Source organism: Pantherophis guttatus, chromosome 3 (assembly GCF_059756535.1).
Source record: "Pantherophis guttatus breed Tessera chromosome 3, ASM5975653v1, whole genome shotgun sequence".
In the NCBI taxonomy this organism is placed as follows: Eukaryota; Metazoa; Chordata; class Lepidosauria; order Squamata; family Colubridae; genus Pantherophis; species Pantherophis guttatus.
In genome coordinates this window covers 89,529,832-89,550,703 of record NC_142065.1, presented here as the reverse complement: position 1 = coordinate 89,550,703, position 20,872 = coordinate 89,529,832, and positions in this window count along the sequence as shown.

The window sequence follows — 20,872 nt, the reverse complement described above, 5'->3', positions numbered from 1 at the left end:
AGGAGGGAATTTATAGGTCACTACAGGAGCTAGATAAAATCTTATTGGGAACCGAAAAGAAATTACTTTCAAGGTGCTACCAGTTTTTGGTATCACGATGGATTGGTGAGGAAGTGATACCATGATCGTTTGGGGGAGGAATCTCAGATTTCCCCTGAATCTAGATAAATGGGATGAGATATGGAATAGGAATATAAAACTTTGTCAACCCTCTACAAGGAAAATGTATATAAAATGGTTTACCGTTGGCATATCCCCCCGGCAAAAATTGCAAGAATGTTCCCGGGAGTCTTCCCGGCATGTTGGAAGTGTGGGAATGGTAGCGGGACATACTACCACCAATGGTGGACGTGCCCCAAAGCAGGCAAATATTGGTCTAAGGTTCGGAACTGGATAGTGGAAATTACAGGATATAATATAGAGCTGAAACCAGAGATTTTTTTATTGGGAATGAAACCAGACAAAATAACGAAGGAAAAATGGTACTTGATCCTCCACATCACTACTGCAGGTAGGATATTATACGCGCAAGAATGGAAAAATGAACTATTACCCACAGAGAATAAATTGATTTGGAAAATTACAGAATGCGCAGAGGCAGACCGGTTAACGAAATTACTTAGGAACCAAAAAGATTCTGATTATTACGAATGTTGGAATTTATGGTATATTTGGGTGAAAAAAAAGAGAGGGAAATGAAATGGACTGTATTAGTGGTATAGGTGCAAATTTTTGTACGTTAGTTGCAATAATTTTGTATGTATATATGTAAAGCATTGTTTTTTAAAAATGAAAATAAACTTTATAAAAAAAAATACTTGAAGGGCTGTCACAGGGAAGACAACATTGATTTATTCACCATAGCACCTGAGGATAGGACAGGAAGTGATGGGTGGAAACTCATCAGAGGGAGATCCAACCTGGAAAGGAGGAATTTCCTGACAGTGAAAATGATTAATCAATGGAACAGTTTGCCTCCCAGAATTGTGGGTGCTCCATCACTGGAAGTTTTCAATAAAAGATTGGACAACCATTGGGCCATGTTGGTATAAAGACTCCTTTCTTGGGCTTGGAACTAGAAGACATCTAAGGTCTCTTCCCATCCTGTAATTCTTTGATTCTATATTCTATTAGTCCTTACTATCTAGATAAATGGGAAAATGTGGTCTCCAGATAATGATGTTGTAGAACTCCCAAAATTACAGCCAGCTAAGTCAATGATGAAAGCTGCCAGGAGTTACAGCCCGGAGTTGCAGGTCAGCAGTATCTGAAAGGCTTCAGTCTCGGGTTACACTTCCAGTAACAAATACTGAGTTTCCCCTTCAAATAAACTTTTCTTGAAATTGAAGACTGAAGAAAGAAGACATAACTTTTGGCAAGTTTCACATATACACTTTTTGAACTGGAGAGGTGATTTGAGACAATTATTTATAAACCATTCCTAATTCCAAGACAGTGAATAGAACATGATCTAAAACAGGCAACTTCACAGTCTAAACCAAAACTCCAGATTGGTAGATCAGATGAAACCCTTCCAAATAAAATAGTTTGGATGCCTTGGGGATATCCTGGGCATCACCAGGCATATCTCTGAGAGGATAGTATTCCAGATCATCAGGATCCCCTCAGAGAAAGTTTGCCTCCTGATCCAAGTGCCCCCACCAATACATTCAGCTGGGATCTCGAGCAGTCCTGTGTGATTTGGCAGACTGGCCCACCAGCATGGTGCATACTATTATTAGCACCTTCAATTTCCTGTGATTTTGTTGTACATAATGTTATTTTGGGGGAGGGGGTTAAAATTCCCTCACAAAGCAGCATCAGCCCTGAATTTAGAATGATTACCATATAGACCTTATAGTTACAGATTCTTAAGATTTGTCATGATAGTACGATAGTTCACAATCTTTAAAAAAAAAAAAAAAAACCTATCCCAAGCAACATGAAAGGCAGTTTTCAGGAAAAAAAAACAAGCTGGCAAAGGCATTTCAAAGGTCCATTTAAATGCTGATGCTTCTGAGGATATGACTACAAGGTGTCTTTATTGTTGGGAAAAATGAAACAGCAGCTTCAAGTTGCAAAAGTTATGGGGTGGAGAACAACACCAAGGAGGTAATGGCAAGAGTAGCTTCTGTGTCACATTTTGCCCTTTCAACTATCTGAGATGATGATGATGATGATGATGATGACAACAATGATGTTTAGGCCATATTTGGCATTTTTATCCATCTATCAAGTCCTTATTAAGGACCTGAGATAGGCAGATGTTGTTGTATAATAATACTATAATAATGCTATATATCACCACAGGATGTAAGCTGCTCCAAGTAAAGCTGCCTTTTGCAACTGACTGATGGCGATTTAATCAATAGTGATGGTGCCCAAGTGGTGCTCCAGATATTTTGGGATTGCACCCAAGGTACCTATTACTGCTGCTACTATCTTGGCTTTCTTTTGACATGGCCGTTCTATTGTTATTTGTAGGGCTTTGTATTTTGTGATATATTTTTTTCCCAATCCTTTCTCTTGTCTTGCCGTCTCAGATATTGCAACGTCCACTATCCAGGCTTTCCAGGACCTCACTATGAATGCTTAGTCTACATTTCAGCCAGTCTGTGGAAAGATGGAAGAGTTTATTTATTTATCTATCCATCTACGTTTAGAGGCTACCTGACTCTTTAGCGATTCTGGGTGGTGTATAAATAGCAAAGCAAAGCATATAAGGAAACAAGTAAAACGGGAGCCTGGTTGACTGGACAAACAACACACCCAGCCATTTGGCAGACATAGTAAGGCCTGGGAGAACAGCCAAGCTTTTAACAGTTCCCTAAATGTCGACAAAGGGAAGAAGGAATGGCCTTGAAGGACAGGAGGAAGATCCTCTACTCAGGCAATGGTCCAATATATGAGGCTTGAGCCAAGAAATTAGTTTGAGTAATTGAGTAACCTCAGACAGACCCCTCTCTAGTTCCTAAGATAAATGGAGGGGAAGAAGGAGGTTCAAACTCACACATTCTGTTACTATAGCTATTACAATAAAAGTAGTCCTGACCTATATGACATTGGTTTCTTAGTCTGTTCTGTCTTGTTGGACTGACCAGGCCACAAGAGTGGGAGCTGGTTGAATCTCTGAGGAGACTCCTCATTCCAGTGGCCAGTGGCAGAGAAGGCACACTTCCAGAGTCTTACAACATTAAGGTTGTGCATGGTGGAATTGAGCTCTCCAAAGAAAATTGTCAACTAACAGTTAACAGTAATGCAGCTAGACAGAGAAAAAACCTTTCCTTGATTGGTAGTGGCAAGCACTGATGTTGCAAATGTTCTACACTGGAATTTGAAGCAACTAATTGTTAGCCTGTGAATTGGTTTGCACGCTAAATAGTACAAGGTTACAGCAAAGTTCTCCCCTGCTTGGGGAAACTGCTTTAAAGGTTACCTTTCCTTGCTGTGCATGTCAAGTCGAGAACTTGACGTTCACAATGGCTTTGACACCTCACTCAGTAGCAGTTCAGAGAACTTAAAGTATATCTCAGAAGTACTTAATGTTACCTTAGAGAAGAGTTGCAGGTAGGTTAGAGAAGGACAGCTGGTTCTGTATCAATATATGCTGTGCCTCCTTGAATTCTGCCACCCTAATTATATTGGTTAAATAATGTAATATTGGATGTGCTAAAATGCAATTGCATTCATACATTTTAAGGCAGAAGAGAAGAACCCCCTCACCAGTAACATTAATAATTTAATAATATTAAGTTAGTATTTACGGTTAATAATGTTGGTAGTCAATTCAGTTTCTGAAAAGTTAAGCATAAAAGAGCAGTGGGTTGAAATTTTCAGCAATCAATATATATATATATATATATATATATATATATATATATATATATATATATATATATATATATATATACATACATATATATATATACATACATATATACACACACACACACACACACACACACACACACACACACACACACATATATATATATATAACCAGTAGTTGCCACAGAAGAGCAGCCAATGAAAGGCAGATCCCTACTTCTTGTCCTTGTACAATTTCTGTACAAGGACATTCACCTGAGACTCTTATATGTACTTTACTTTTTTTTTCTTAGAGTGGCATATTTCACTTTCCTCTCTCCTATATAATACAATAATCTTGCAATAGTTGGTAGTAGCCACAAAATTGATTTGCACAACTTATAGATGAAAATGATTTGAATCCAGCACTCCATTGCTGCGTCACAGTTTTTCTGCGTGGCTGACCCCCACCCCACCCCCCACTTTTTAGGAGGAGACTTACTTAATTTTTTATAAGAATAGCTTTTTAAAACCTACCTATTTAGAATGTATTTGAAAATAGGCAATTGTACATTTATGGATATGAAAGCAAGGAAGGACCGGCTCTACTGCTAATTTCAAAATCAGGTCTAAACTCTTATATGATTAGATGAGTGCCTGAAGACATGGCTAGATAAATTGGGGCTTGGGCTGCTTTTTGAATGAGCATATGATTTCTGTATACAGTCCTTTTTTTGAAAGTCCTTGTACTTCCTCAACTCAGTTCTACATTCACATAGACCTATCCATTTGACATTGTAGAACATTAACTCTTTGATTTGATGTCCCCTTGCAAATTCAGACTTGTATGTACTTATCTTGATTGTCTTTGCAGAGGCTGCTCTCTCCCAAATATATCTCTAAATAACAATTTATCAAACCATTCTAAAGCATCTCTCAAGTTAAGTGGACAAGAGCAAAGGCCTCAGAAAAGAAACTGAAAACTACAGAGATGACAGTTCTAGAAAGACATTTTGCATCAAAATTATCAATATCTGCCTGAGCAAATCATTGATTTTAGCTCTATGCAGCCATTCAGGTAGCATACTTGAGCAGAGCTGGCCTTAGTCCTAAGAAGACAGGCAGCAAATGATGTCTGGTGTGGAGGGATCAATGAAAGCAATCTTTCAACAGTCCTTCTGTTGTAGTAAGACTAGTTTGTTCCACATTGCTTGTCATACCATGCAAAAACAGCCAAATGGTTTCAGTGTATTAGTTCAAGAACTAAGCTTCATTAGTCAGCCCAATCTGTAAGCAGAAAGAAGGGGGACATGATATGTATTTCCATGTCAAATTTCAAAATGGCATTGGTCAAAGCCATGCTGGCCTGCGTTCTGTTTCTGAGTTGCCACAATTGGGGGGGGGATTGGGGCAGCATGGAGGGGAATGATGAATGAACCACGGAGGGGGGAAGTGAGGGATATAATGCCTTACCTAGCTGGATTTAACAACAGCCGGAACCAGCAGGAGGATCAAGAGCATAACGCCAAATAGCTGCTGAGACCGGACTGTGGGAGGAGTTCCCAATGATTAACCTGCATGACATGGAACACCCAGAGAGGTCAGGGAGTTCCAAACCTTATGTTGCTGAAGTGCGGTAATCCCGCAGAGTTAGCTTTACTTCACTCAGTGCCAATGCTATGTTCTCATTAAAGGGACTTTTGAGTTTGATCTGTGCATCAGAGTCCTGATTTAATTGGGTGCGTTGCTCAAAATGTTAACATTTGGACTAGTATATCATGTCACATTTGCAAATGAGGTCTAAAACAGTGGGAGCAGAAGGGGGTACATGCAAACCTAGATACAAATGCCTCAGCATATTTACTAACTCCACAAATCCCATTTCCCCAAATATCTTTGCTTCAATGCAACTAGAATCTTTTGCAAAATAGGATCTTGATAGAGTTGCTAATGCATCTAATTTAGTGTGGATTCAACCAAAGGTATTTGTTAAAATACCAATTAGTTTCCATAAAACTACTAAAAATTAGGCCATATGGCAAGCAGAGGTTGGAATTTTGACCCACTTTCTATTTTCACTTTATTTGCTTTGAGCTGATGCAACATAGTGGCTAACAACACATGTCTTGAGCAAAATGTCCCTGTAGAATCATTGGTTTCAACTGAGAAGTTACAGATTATGGTTGATATTATAGTCTGGGAAAATGACTCTGCCATTGGAAACCATCACAATCATATAAATTGCTTAGTCCTACTTTATCCACATTCTCCTGGAAGTGACATCCATTTTATAACATAAGGTATTACAGGAAAAATAAAAAATGGACCCCTTGCTCATCCTAAGAGCCCTGGTGGTGCAGCTGATTAAGTGCTATTAGAGTAGCACCAGCTGCCTGCAATTACTGCAAGTTCAAATCTCACCAGGCTCAAGGTTGACTCAGCCTTCCGTCCTTCCGAGGTAGGTAAAATGAGGACCCAGATTGTGGGGGCAATAAGCTGACTTTGTATAAAAAAGAACACTGCTTAGGGGTGGCCGAAAGCCCTACTAAGCAGGTATATACAAAAGTATGAAGGCTATTGCTTAACGCATTGTAAGCCGCCCTGAGTCCGGAGAAGGGCAGCATATAAATCGAACCAATAAATAAATAAATCGAACCAATAAATAAATAAAGCGAACAAACAAACAAACAAACAAACAAACAAATAAATAAATAAATAAATAAATAAATAAATAAATAAATAAATAGATAAATAGATAAATAAATAAATAAATAAATAAATAAATAATTTCCATGTTGAGCTCCACATCATGGCTTCTGCCAAAGCAAAGATTGACCGGCTCTCTCATTTGATAAGTAATCACTGTCTGATCTTCTCATCTTCTCCCAGGTCAACAGAAGAGAGTGCATTATGATCATCACAGGATTTACTCCAACCCAACCCAACTCAAAAAAAACTTCTGGCCCAGTTACGAATGTATCAGATTAGGTAATATAATCATGGGATAGTCACAAAGGACATGGCTCTTGAAATCATGGCTTTGGTCTCTTTTTGACATTGGAGTGAAAAGGCTAGTCATTAGTCTTTAAATCAAGCGAAAGAACAGGGGCATGCTATTTTTTATCATACTGCCAATCTCTTCTGCTATAGTAATGAGGCTGGCAAATGATGCTGTCTTTTTTTGTAAGCCAAGTTAAGGAAAGGAATTCCCCAAAGAGTCAATGGCATAAAAATAAATTTGACAAACATGAATGAGCTCTGGTGGCTCAGCATTAGGAGCTCTGGTGGCTCAGCAGATTAATTAACATCCACGTACATCTGCTGCCTGCAATTACTGCAAGTTCAAATCTCACAAGGCTCAAGGTTGACTCAGCCTTCCATCCTTTCTAAGGTAGGTAAAATGAGGACCCAGATTATGAGGGCAATAAGATGACTTTGTATAAATATACAAAAGTATGAAGGCTATTGCTTAACGCATTGTAAGCCGCCCTGAGTCTCCGGAGAAGGGCGGCATATAAATCTTTTTTTTTTTTTAAAAAAAGAGCCAACAGTGATTGATCAAAAAGGGATCGTGCAGTCATAGTGGGTAGCTCTAGTGAAGATGCCATGGCAAAGTGTGGTTGCTATATATATATAAAAAAAGAAATACTTTAAAAATACTTTAAATCAACAGGAAGAGAACTGAAAATAAAATTATCAATTTTAATAATGCTATTACAAAAACTGTGGTGCAACTGCATTTGGGTAGAGTTCTGATCACCACATTTCAAAAGGATTCTGTGGAACAAAAGAAGTATCAGCAGGGGCAATAGAAATTATTAGAGGGGTAGCATAACTATCACAAAAGGAAAGAAATGATTATTGTGGCTTTTTAGATTGGAGTAAAAATGAACAAGAGGAGGCATGTTAAAGTATAGAAAGGATAGATGGTACAAAAATGTGGATGGAAATAATATCTTTCTTCCTCTTGGATCATGGTAGAACTCAGTGTCTATAACTTGAGATGAATCAGGAGATATAAATAGAAATGTTTCTTTATGTAGCACACAGGTGAACTACAGAATTTGCTGCTATCTGATGTGCTGATGGCAACCAATTTAGACTGAAATTTTCATAGTTTACCACTTCCTGGATTACATGCAACTTCCTTGGTTATCAGCTGCCAAGAAGCTAGGATAGCTATCTGTTGTATCCCTGTGAGCTTTCTGAATGCATCTGATTAGCCAGTATATAACACCAAATGCACCAGATGGATCTTTGGATCGACCAAACTGGATTCTTATGTACCTGTCTACCTTGTGTTGACTCTCAATTGAACCTGGCTGAAGCCATCTTGTGCTGCTTCATAGTTGCCCCACAGTATGGGGAGAGGATGAGGGGGAAATAGTTAGGCCATCTCGTAGACAAAATAAAGAGCTGTCCTGTGGTACCCAAGGTCATCCCAACAGGTGGCAGTAGAAGGAGGCAGAAGTGATCGAGGGAGCCTGCCAACTGCTTTGATTGGACAATGTGATCTGTAAAACCTGGGAAGGGAAGCTCTTTTAATTATATAATAATGATTAATTATATGAAAACTTTTAGAATTGGTTTTCACTTGGCTGTGCTGATATGATGTTCTCTGAGAAACATTCCTGCCTTGGAGTTCTGATTTCTTTGGATGCATTTACTCAGAACACTGACATCTTGACTGTTGAGTAGCTGATTTTATTTTTCAAATTAAATATTCCCAAAATAAGTCTTATCTCTGAGATTGGTAACAGAGTTCTGAAACATGAGTATTACTTAATCATACATACCATCCAAGGCATTTATTGTAATCTATTCTTAAACAAAAACTTTTATAGAATAACTATAGTAGTCCCAATTATAAATATTTTATAATATTATACATTCCCACATAGAAAAAAAGGGAAAGGCCATATGATTTTAATTTTTCAATATTATAAAATATTTTTCAGTATTATAAAATATTTTGAATTTTGGAATATATTCAAAGATAAATCACTGTAGAAACATCATGCCATTTATTATTTAGTGAGTGCTTTCAGTAAAAATAAAAAGCAATATCTTTGAGACATTTGCAGTGTAATTGTTCTCTATCAGCTTTAGCACTTAGATAGAAAAACAACTGAATTGCAAATAACAAAAAGATTAATTTTATTAATACCAACTTAGCTGGAATTTGAAAACTTGGTGGCAATATTGTTTTTCCATGACAAATTCCTACAGTACACATTATATTTAAAAATGTTATGATTTCCCACCAGCCTCTGACCTTCTACAGTTTTAAGTAGGTCCATTCAGTGTAATGGTAAGTGAGACTATGTATGCATTAATTCTTCAGGATATACTGGGAAGTTGTTTTGTGTGATTATATTAAAGGTCTGTAAACTTGGAATTGTTTTTTTTTTCCTGAAGTATGGTACACTGTAAAGAAAAGGCCAGGTACTTAAGTAACTGCCTGTTCAACCATAAAAATAATCTCATAGAATGTTGTGACATTGTGAAGAAAAGACAGAGAAAAAAAAACCACCCTCAAAGCTGATTTAGATATTCAGTGGAGCATATGATAACATTTTCATGGGGCCGAGCCTCAATGAGGGAAACAGATTATATTTTTTTTCAAATACATTTTCCACAACATATTTGCTGTTTGGTGACAAAAAAAAAATCATGTGTTTAATTAAACTTACCTGTGTCTTGTAGCTTTCTCATTTGATTTTGGTTTCTCATTTGTGTTTATTAATTTACTATACATTGTTCCAGTAATTAAGTACTGAAGCAGAAGAGGAGAAAGCAGAACCCTTTCCTGGCGGATATTCCTTCAGAAAATGTTTGACAAAAAAATGACTGTTCTACCATCTTCCTCATTCCTCATTCATCAGAGTAAAGAAAGGTGTCATAAGAGGACATCCAATTGTTAGCTTTTTACTATTTTCCTGCAAAAAGTAGACATTATGGAGAGGTTTTCAGATAGAGGTGCCAAGATAGCTAGATTAGCTCTTGTTACTATGCTCCTTTATGTATGTGGTGCTGTTCCACCTTGGTCTTCAACAGAGGTGGGTTTCAGCAGGTTCTGACCAGTTCTGGAGAACTAGTAACAGAAATTTTGAGTAGTTCGGAGAACCGGTAAATACTATCTCTGACTGGCCCCGCCCCCATCTATTCTCTGCCTCCTGAGTCCCAGCTGATCAGGAGGAAATGGGAATTTCGCAGTAACCTTCCCCTGGAGTGGGAAGGGAATGGAGATTTTACAGTATCCTTCCCCTGCCATGCCCACCAAGCCACGCCCACCAAGCCACACCCACAGAACCGGTAGTAAAAAAAAAATTGAAACCCACCCACCACTGGTCTTCAAGTCATCAAATTATTCCCTGCAGATTCCTCACTGGATGTCTAATGCAATATCCCTCTGCCTGTTTTATCTCATAACCTGTATGTATGTATGTATGTATGTATGTATGTATGTATGTATGTATTTATTTATTTATTTATTTATTTATTTATTTATTTATTTATTTGATTTTTATACTGCCCTTCTCCAACAGGACTCAGGGCGGTGAACAGCCGAGATAAAACATAACATATAAAATTTAAAAAACAGTTTAAAAGACATTAAATAATTTCGGCCCTCAATTTAAAACAACCCAGTTAAAACCAATTTCAAATTAAAACCGAAAAGGATGGGATCAAGCCAGCCCGGCTAGATGAAATAGATGTGTTTTCAGGACCCGGCGAAAAGTCCGGAGGTCTGGTATTGTGCGTATCTCTGGGGGTAGGTCGTTCCAGAGGGCAGGTACCACCACAGAGAAGGGAGTCACCGGCCGACATTGTCTGGCTGACGGCACCCTGAGGAGGCCCTCTCTGTGTGAGCGAACTGGCCGGTGGGAGGCTATTGGCGGAAGGCGGTCTCGTAGATACCCCGGCCCAAAGTATAACAAAATGTTTACATGGTTGCCAATGAGTAACACTTTTCATTTATTATTTCATTCTGAGCATATGCATTAAATGAAGCAAATATCTGGATGCATCAACAGATGTCCAGGAGAAGCACAACAACATTACATATGCCATGGCATTTATGTGAATTCTGAAATTTGGGACATGTCATGAGGCCATGATATGAATAATGAATGGAAATAATTTGCTTCATTTGTGTGATAACATCATGACACATATGAGTTCACTTGTCCTCTTACCTCACTTGTTGATGCCCAGAGATGGATATAGTCATGGATATGTCCATTGCAGTGGTAGGTTTCAAAAATTTTTACTACCGGTTCTGTGGGTGAGGGCATGGCATGGCCTGATGGGTGGCTTGGTGGGTGTGGCAAGAGAAAGATACTATAAAATCTCCATTCCCTCCCCATTCCAGGGGAAGGTTACTACAAAATCCCCATTTCCTCCTGATCAACTGGGACCTGGGAGTCAGAGAATAGATGGGGGCGGGGCCAGTCAGAATTTTTACTACTGGTTCTCTGAACTACTCAAAATTTCTGCTACCAGTTCTCCAGAACTGGTCATAACCTGCTGAAACCCACTTCTGGTCCATTGCCTTTCACCTGAATTATAGAAGTGTCCACAATATTGATTCTATATTATGTCTATTATTTTCTACCAAAATATAGTATTCATCTGATTTAATTCCTTCTTGGTATTCTCAAGTCACTTCTAATAGCATATAATATTGAATTCAGTATTCAAAACTCTTCTGTTTATAACATTATTTTCTTCAACAGTTTGCAAGGCCTTTAAAAAAAACTGAATTCAGAAACTAAAGTTCACACAGAGCAGAAGTGATCATCTACTTCAGTGGAGTGATAAAAAGCATTTCTGCTTATTTTTGGCTATGCTTCAGTTACAGGCATTTGATTCAATATTTTTTCTTTATTATATCAACCTTGCATTTTTATCCTGTTGAACATATAAGAGCAAACTGTAGAAATCAACATAGGCATTTTTGGGGGGGGGGGATGCTAATAAAATTAGCAATATAAATAGAATCATCCATCAACCCAATCATCAGGTATTTTTAATGATAGCATTCCTGACTTTCTATACAGGGGCATATTATCCTAAAATAGATGTATATGCATATCGGGTTTTTTTAAAAAATATTCCATAATACTTATCTATTTGCTATTTTAGAAATTTTGAATTTATACCACCTGCTTGTGTTTCATCCCTACTGATTTCTTCATAAATACTGTAGAGCAGAATACTGTACATAACTCAACATGGACAAACGTTTCTGCAGCTCAGTGTGGTTTGTGCTTTCCAAGGTACTTTGCCAAATTCTTAATGGAGTGCAGTACGATAATTCGTTTCTTTTAAGGAGGAAAATTAGTCAAACGCAATGATAATGTGATTATATAATGGAACCTTCCTGCCAAATATACTTTTCCAGTGAGATGTCGCAAGATAACAGTGACACTTTTTAGCAGCTATGATAAACTGTGCAAAGTCTGTAAGAGAAAAATATCAACACTCCCAAGGAAGTCACAGACAAATAGCCCAATCAATCCACTATCAAGCTTACTATGAAAGAAATTAATCCACTTTTCCTTAAATATATATAAACATTTACAAACGATATAAGAATCATAAAAGAGCACTGTGCCTCCAGCTTCTAAATCCCTTAGGCTGGTCCAGAAAGATATCATTAATGACAAGATCAAATGCTGCCAAGAGGTTAAGAAGGGTCAGGATTGATCCTCTATACCCATCCTGAGTCTGCCAAATTTCACTGACATTATCAATCAACCTCCATAGGATTTGTATAGCTACAGAATCAACTCTGAGGATATCTGAGCAACTTTATTCAGTAGATGCTTGGAATAATTCTCACAGTAACCCTGTAAATGTTCCGCCAGACCATCCTTACTTAAGAGGGATTAGATCACCTTAACAGAGCTGCCAGCTGACTCCCTGTGGAATATGGATTAAAAACACCCTCATATGTTTCAGGAAAGCAATTACAACACTCAAATGGTAAATGGGTTAAACCACTGACATCCTTATTGATTATAAATATATAAATAGAGCTTTCCCCTTTGCTGCGACTAATTAAAAAAATAATTGACTGGATTTCCCATCATTTTGAAACAGCTCACCCACAAAATATATACTGTAAGGCTCAACATAATAACACAACACACATGCACTCATTCTCACACAGACACATACAAATTCTCAATACAGGGGGAAAAAATCCCAGGGCTACCTACTTTGTATCATTAACTTTTTTCAAAATATTTACAAACAGGTCATACAATTAAAAGGTTATTCAACCCTGGCTCACACTAATTTGAATTTTGTCAAAGAGTGTAGATTATCAGCTCATAAAATGGGGGAAAATTTAACACATATGGTAAAATACACTGGTTATTAATACCAAAGTTTCCACTATGAATGAGACAAATTCCTATCCTTCAACTAGGATGGCTTTGGGAAGCTATGGATCTTTTTACTGTATCCACGATCAAGTGGATCAATGAGCCAAACATTTGTTCCAACATATGAAAAACTCTACAATGATAGGGGGGGACTAAGCACACTTTTTGTCTAGTTAGCAACCAGCAGCTAATAAAAATCATAGCAAGGTGACCAATAAATGCTTCAAGCAATGACCGAGTTGTAATGAACTGCCTTCCCAGGACTTCAGTCCTGTAAAATGTTCCAGAGGGAATGAGACTACATTGTGATATAATGTCATATCTTGGAGGCATTGAAGGAAAAATAGATCATCCCTGCTGAGCTGGGGGAACAGCCATCTTTTTTCTTCCTCCATCCAGTGCCCCAAGAAATGGCACAACATCTGGACACAGCTTTATTCCCACTGGGGCATTTTATAGCACTGAAGATTCAGTCATTTCAGATAGTGACATACATGTTTCCTAAAATACAGGGGGAGGGAAGAGAGAGAAAGTGGGGAAAAAACAAACTTTTGTCTCTTCCTCTAAATCGGGGGTGGGGAACTATGGCCCTTTTACGATCCGTGAACTTCAACTTCCAGAATTCCTGAGGCTGGCTCAGGAATTCTGGGAGTGGCTGATGCAGGAATTCTGGGATTTGAAGTTCACGGATCAAAAAGGGCCATAGTTCCCTTTTACGATCCGTGAACTTCAACTCCCAGAATTCTTGAGCCAGGCAGCCATCGTAAAAGGGCCATAGTTTCCCACCCCTGCTCTAAATAATTAGTTCTCCAGTTCTTTGTGGAAAATTACCTGTGATTGATTATGTCCTCCTGAATATATCCCCAAATTATTCCCTTTTGGTTGGAAATGAATGATTCCTTTGGAAGAAGATATCCTTTTGGCTCAGGCCTACTTCAGTTCTCACTTTAAGCTACTGTCTGTGGATTTTTTCCAGTTCTATAACAATATTTCAAAGCTTCAGATTAAACTCCTGTTTCTGGTGCCCCTTGGGTAGCAGTTTCTGGAACACATCTGCCTTTTCTTGTTCTTGGCGTGCACTTTTTTTCTTTTTTGTATCTTCAGTCTTGTTTGTGCAACTAGGCAAAAACAATCAGTTACATTTGTCTCAGCAGCTGGTCTTCCAGACATGTATTTAAGCCTCTCCCTGCCCATTTAACAGTTGACAGGTGACATGTCATTACATGTTTCTTAACTGATCACAAATAGCTCTCTCTGCCATGTAGCATCTTCTTTTTTTATTACCCTGATAGAGCTTTCTGGTAAGAATTCTTTTTGTAAAGAGATACCACAGGATTTAACCACATGGAACACTCCTAGCAATTTTAGAGGCAGAATGAAGTTACGCGTTTTAAAATATCTACTTATCATCCAGATTAAAACTACATAGTAACTTGCCAAAAATTACTCGCGTGACCTTAAATTGCAGTGAGCAACGCTTTATTTCGTTATGTGAAGAATGATTCAATTAATGGTAATGATAAAGCTGAATGATTTGGCTATTTTGTTTCTATAGGAAAATAACAGAGTCATTTAACATGCAATTCTTTCTAAAATATAAAAGATGCTGTCTGATTAGCTCAGCTAACAAGGACAATCAATTTATATTAGCAGGATAGGATATGGCTCAAGGGAACGTACTGACATCTTTACTTTCAGAATATTGTATTAACAACTTGGTTTAAAAAGATTCTAATTGCATAATTGAATGTGAAAAAAAGAGTTCATAGTTGAATGTGTTGATTTAGAAAAAGCACATTATAAAAGTTTTAGATAATGAAATATTTTGCACAAATGTGGAGCTGACATTTGGTTGCTGATTGCACTAAGAGCAGAACATGAGGGAAATTAAACATGAATGAGAATAAACAGAAGACTTAGAAATGATTCAACACTGAGCAAGGAATAAGACAATGTGATGTCCATTTGCTGTTCAAAGAGGTTATGGACAAATATGCAATAAATGCTTATGGTAGTATTATAGCTATAATAACTATGGATGCACATAAAAAGCAGAGACATCACTCTGCCAACAAAAGTGTGTATTATCAAGGCTACGGTTTTCCCAATTGCAACCGGGCTTAGGGCCCAGTTATTTACAAGACCACCTTCTGCCACCGATAACCTCCCAATGGCCAATTCGCTCCCACAGAGAGGGCCTCCTCAGGGTGCCGTCGGTCAAGCAATGTCGACTGATGACCCCCAGGGGGAGAGCCTTCTCTGTGGGGGCACCCGCCCTCTGGAATGAGCTACCCCCAGGAATACGACTTATCCCGGACCTCCGGACCTTCCGTCGAGCTATGAAGACCTTCCTATTTCAGCAAGCTGGGCTGGCCTAAAATTTTAATGGGTTATTTTAAGGGTAATGGGTTTTAATTTTTGGGGAAGCCAATTCGATTTAATTCTGTTTTTAAATTATTTTAAATTTTATATTGTATGTATCTTAATTTTGGCTGTTCACCACCCTGAGTCCTTAGGGAGAAGGGTGGTATACAAAGTTAAATAATAAATAAATAAATAAATAAATAAATAAATAAATAAATAAATAAATAAATAAATAAATAAAATGTATGGCTGTGAAAGTTGGACCATAAGAAAGGTTGAGCGCCAAAGAATTGAGACCTTTGAACTATGGAGCTGGAGAAGACTCCTCAGAGTCCCTTAGTCTGCAAGACGAACAAACCGGCCAATCCTAGAGTTGATCAAGCCTGACTGCTCTTTAGAAGGCCAGATCCGGAAGATGAAACTCAAATACTTTGGTCACCTAATGAGAAGGAAGGACTCACTGGAGAAGATCCTAATGCTGGGAAAGATTGAGGGCAAAAGAAGAAGGGGATGACAGAAAATGAGGTGGCTGAATGGAGTCACTAAAGCAGTAGGTGTGAGCTTAAATGGACTCCAGAGGATGGTAGAGGACAACAAGGCCTAGAGGAACGTTGTCCATGGGGTTGCGATGGGTCGGTCATGACTTAGCAACTAACAACAGCAACAACAATATGCCAAAGAAATTAAAGATAGGAGGGAAAAAAAACTGTAGGTAAATCTAGTGTATATTGACATTATTCATCATACTCCCATCTCCATACTTCTCTCTATTTCAAACCCATTTTTACTTTCAACATGTCCAAATACCGTTTCATAAATATACTTTAGTTCTTTCAATTTCTCATAATATTGTCTCTTATTGGAACTTATTGATTCTATCCATGCTTTCAATCTACCTCTTCCTCTTGACCCATCAGCTCATCCTTTGTTCAATCCTCATTATGATTATTATTGATCTTTATTCATTCTCTTCATGCAAACAAACTAACTGAGTCTACTTACATTCTGTACATTCACTGTTGTATTTAATCCACATTCATGGATGTTCATGACCTATTCATTCTTGACATTTCTTGAGTTTTCACTTCCATTTCCCATTTTCACTGCATTCAGCTTTTTCCTAACATATCCAATTCACACTTCCATATAATGTATACAGATAGTTTTTGAGTTATGACCACAATTGAGACTAAAATGTCCAAAATGGGATCCCATGACCCCAGGACACTGCAGCCATCATAAATATGAACCAGCTGTCAAGCATCTGAATGGAAATCATGTGACCATTGGAATAATGCAACAGCCATAAGTGTAAAAAATGGTAATAAGTCACTCATTTCAGTGCCATTGTAACTTCAAACAGTCACTGAACAAACTGTTGCAAGTTGAGGACTACCTGTAGTTTAAAAATAAGGATGGTAAATTTAAAGAATACAAACACCTAAGGTAATATTTTATCCCATGCTTCAAAATCAGCATTAGTCAAAGCCTGGATGAAGAAATTCCAGCATTGAAATGGAAATAGTTGGTAATACCTGACGCAGCTCCAAAGGTAGCAAAGGCATTATTATGAAAAAATTTGAAGGTGTAATTCAAATACGGTAGATTTTTAAAAAATCTATAAAGCCTTATACAGCTTGGCTCCCATAGATCTTAGGGCCATCTCTAACAGGGCCACCTCTAACACAAACAAATTGTCATGTATGATTCATCCACAAAGGAAGGTTCTAAGTTCCACACATATGTACATGAGATGAGAAAGATGGGCTTTTGGGAACAATGTTCCTTTTTTTCCATGGTGACCCCATCTTCAGAAACAGTCTACCCCAAGAGGTTGGTTGGCATCTACTCTAAAAATTCTTCCAGAAGGTTGTGAAGACTGTCATTTTCCATAGGGTCATTATGTCACATTTCTGATCAGTTAGGCATGACATCTAGGGTTATATATATTGTGTCATATTTCACTGAATATTATTTTCATCATTCTGAACTTTATTGCATGTTTTCTTTTAAATGATTGTAAAGGATTGGATGTCTGTTTTGATCAGTATATAAATATAAATTAAAAAGGATCAGAGTGTCAAGAAACACAATGGCATAGCAATAGCATTTAGACTTAGATTAGACTGTCCCATAGTGCTTTACAGCATCCTCTGGGCAATTTACAATATCACCATATTGCCCCTAACTATCTGGGTCCTTATTTTACCAACCTCAGAAAGATGGAAGGTTGAATCAATCTTGAGCCCTGTCAGGATTGAACTTCAGGCTGTGGGCAGAGTTTGTCTCCAATACTGCCCTTTAACCACTGTGCCACCAGGGCAAACACACACACACACACACACACACACACACACACACACACAAATTACTTGTAATGCAAAAATCTTCACACCATTTTCCTTCCTTTCATAAGAATGAGCATTCTGTTCTACCCAAGAACCAAAATCAAAATGGGGAATGTAGAAAACGAAAGCTCCATTTTCATGGAATCCTAATGAGTTCTAATACTCAAAATTACCAAGCTATAATGCAGAAAATTGAATTAAGCTTGTCAGACACATTGTTTCCTGATAAGACCTTTCTTTCTGATCTCCAATCACTTCATTTTTTAAGTTTAAGGGCATAACACTCTATGTAGCCATCACTCTGGGCATATTTACTGAACTATGAGAAAAATGGCAAGATTGACATCCAGGTGGTACACAGCCAATACATCACTGTCTATTATGGATAATGGTTCCCTTGGAGCTACACTATTTAGTTTGTGCTGGTGTACCACTCTATGGAGTACTGGAGGTTCAGAAGCTCCTACAATAACTCTGCTGCCATTCTCTTCTTGCCACTTATAGATGTAGCTTATTGTGCTTAATTGCTGAGCTAGAGTTTTATATTGGTAAGGCTGGGACTGAGGAGATTTTAAATCCCTATTCAAGTTTACTGAGAGGTGATAGATAGATAGATAGATAGATAGATAGATAGATAGATAGATAGATAGATAGATAGATAGATAGATAATAGATAATCAGTCTATTCTCTAAGGTGATTATTTAAGGATAAAATTAGTCATAGAACTTCATGTGGTATTGCCTTTGAACTCTAAAGAAAAGACCAGATTACTTGCTATAAATTTAATTTTTCTTACAGTTTAGGATTAAAATCTCAATAATGTGACAGAACATTTCCAGATGTTACACAGGTCAGTTATTATGTAGATAGTTCAAATAATCAGATGATTTTAAACAAATGGTTATTAAGATCCATTCTAATGATAAAAAAATGTTAATTCTATTTTGAGACATTATATTAAGTATTGCATATAATTATACGTTGAATCCTTTCAGGGCTCAGGTGATTCACAACGTTTGCTTGATTCAAGCATCAAGCAAATGTTATACAACTGATACACTGTTCTTGCATTGTAATGCTGTGCAATGATTAATCATAACCTAGCAATCAATTCCTCCGCTCTTCTCAAAAATAAACAAACAAAAATAAAACCAGTCTAGTAAAATCATAACATGAAAAAAATAAATCCATTCTGTTGTGATGAATCTTTGGTATAGCTGCATTTTTTTTTTTTGCTTCATCTTTAAGCATAATTCAGCTAGTTAAGCTTCAGTTAGAATTATGCAAAGCCATGAGATGATTAAAAATTATTAGAGGTTTATATTAGATGGCACACATTATTAAAGCATCAAGCATGTAATCCTTCAGATTTTTTTTTTAATTTCCTCAAACCTGCTTCCATTAAATCATCTTGTTGACACAACACTATTATTATGACAGATGCATCAAGTAACATCTCCTCTGTTAAGCAGGTATTAGAATGAATAACATTATACCTTCATATTGCTACAGTGAACTCACCGTACAAAGTCACAAGGACATCACTGCCGTTCGTATTCTGTTATGCATGTGTCCAAAATCACTTTCAAGCTGGCATAATGTTTTCTTACAGAGACTTTAAAAAAGCTAAGCATGTGTTTGAAGCTGCCCAGCATGACCCTTAAGAAGAGGATAGTGGTTTCCAATGGCGAAGTCTCCAGATAATGTGGAGGTACTCAAAAGCGTTCCGTTTGTGGCTTCAATGGAAAGCGAGTTGAAATGCAAAGCCAGAGGACATGCTGATCCACATTCTACGTAGCCTTTGCAAGGCATGTACACGGAATGGGAAACAACTTCCAAGGACAGCCAAACTACCTTGAGAACTTCATTCACATAACCCAAAAAAAGACTTTCTGCGGGGAATTTTCAGTCGCAACATGTTTGCTGTGTGTCATCGCTACATGTCATCAATCTGATAAATATCGTTGAAAATTATACCACAATGGTGTGGATTTGAAAATATTCATTTCTTACACCATGTCGCATGAAGGTGCCTCTTAATTAATGCACAGTTCAACTCTGGAAAAATACAATTTGCCAATGATTGATTGATTATATCCTGCTTTTCCTTCAATTACTCAAGCCAGCATACATAATACTCCCTTCTCTATTCTTTTGGCAGAACATAATAATCTCATGAGCTAATTTGAGAAAGAATGACTGGCCCAAAGAAAAGTGAACTTGCATTTTTCCTGTCTGAAATCAGCACCTTAACTATTGTACCATGCAGAGTGTCTATCAAAGACAACTGGTATTGACTGCTATTTACTGTTTCTGGAAACACAAGCAAGCATAATGTAAATATCAGCTGCTAGAAAGCAACAGCTAGATTAAAAATATCTAAAATAATTAAATGGTCTACAGAAGTTAGGAAATAACTGCCTCATATTTATTTGTATACTTCACATAATGATGTTATCCATTCAGTCGAGCCCAACTCTTGGTGTTTCTATGGGCCAGGTCTCTCCACATTTTCTAACCTTGCACTATTTCTTTGAGTTTTTCTATCCTCTGGCTGATGTCAGCTTTGATAGTGTCCAGCTACCATGTGTTCTGTCCCCATCTCACACACGCACACAAACAGTCAGCCAGGAGTTAATAAAACCAGCAGTCAGGAATTCCTTTGAGGTAACAGAATTGGCAGCAACCCAGTAGCTGCCTGCCAAAGACTTTACTCACAAAGGGAGGTTTTTCTCCTCTGTCCGATACACCAAAATAAGTCCACAAAGCCAAAGAATTGTCAAGTCCAGTCCATAATAAATCCAAGGAGGGCATATAACGAAGTTCCAGAAATGCAGTATGACTTGCTAACTTTTCAGTTTTGTCCATCACAAGCCCTGAATGGCCACCACACCCCCTATTATCCCCTGTGGGCTGTGGTCCAGTGACTCAGCTTAATCTCTGGCACGCCTCTTTCT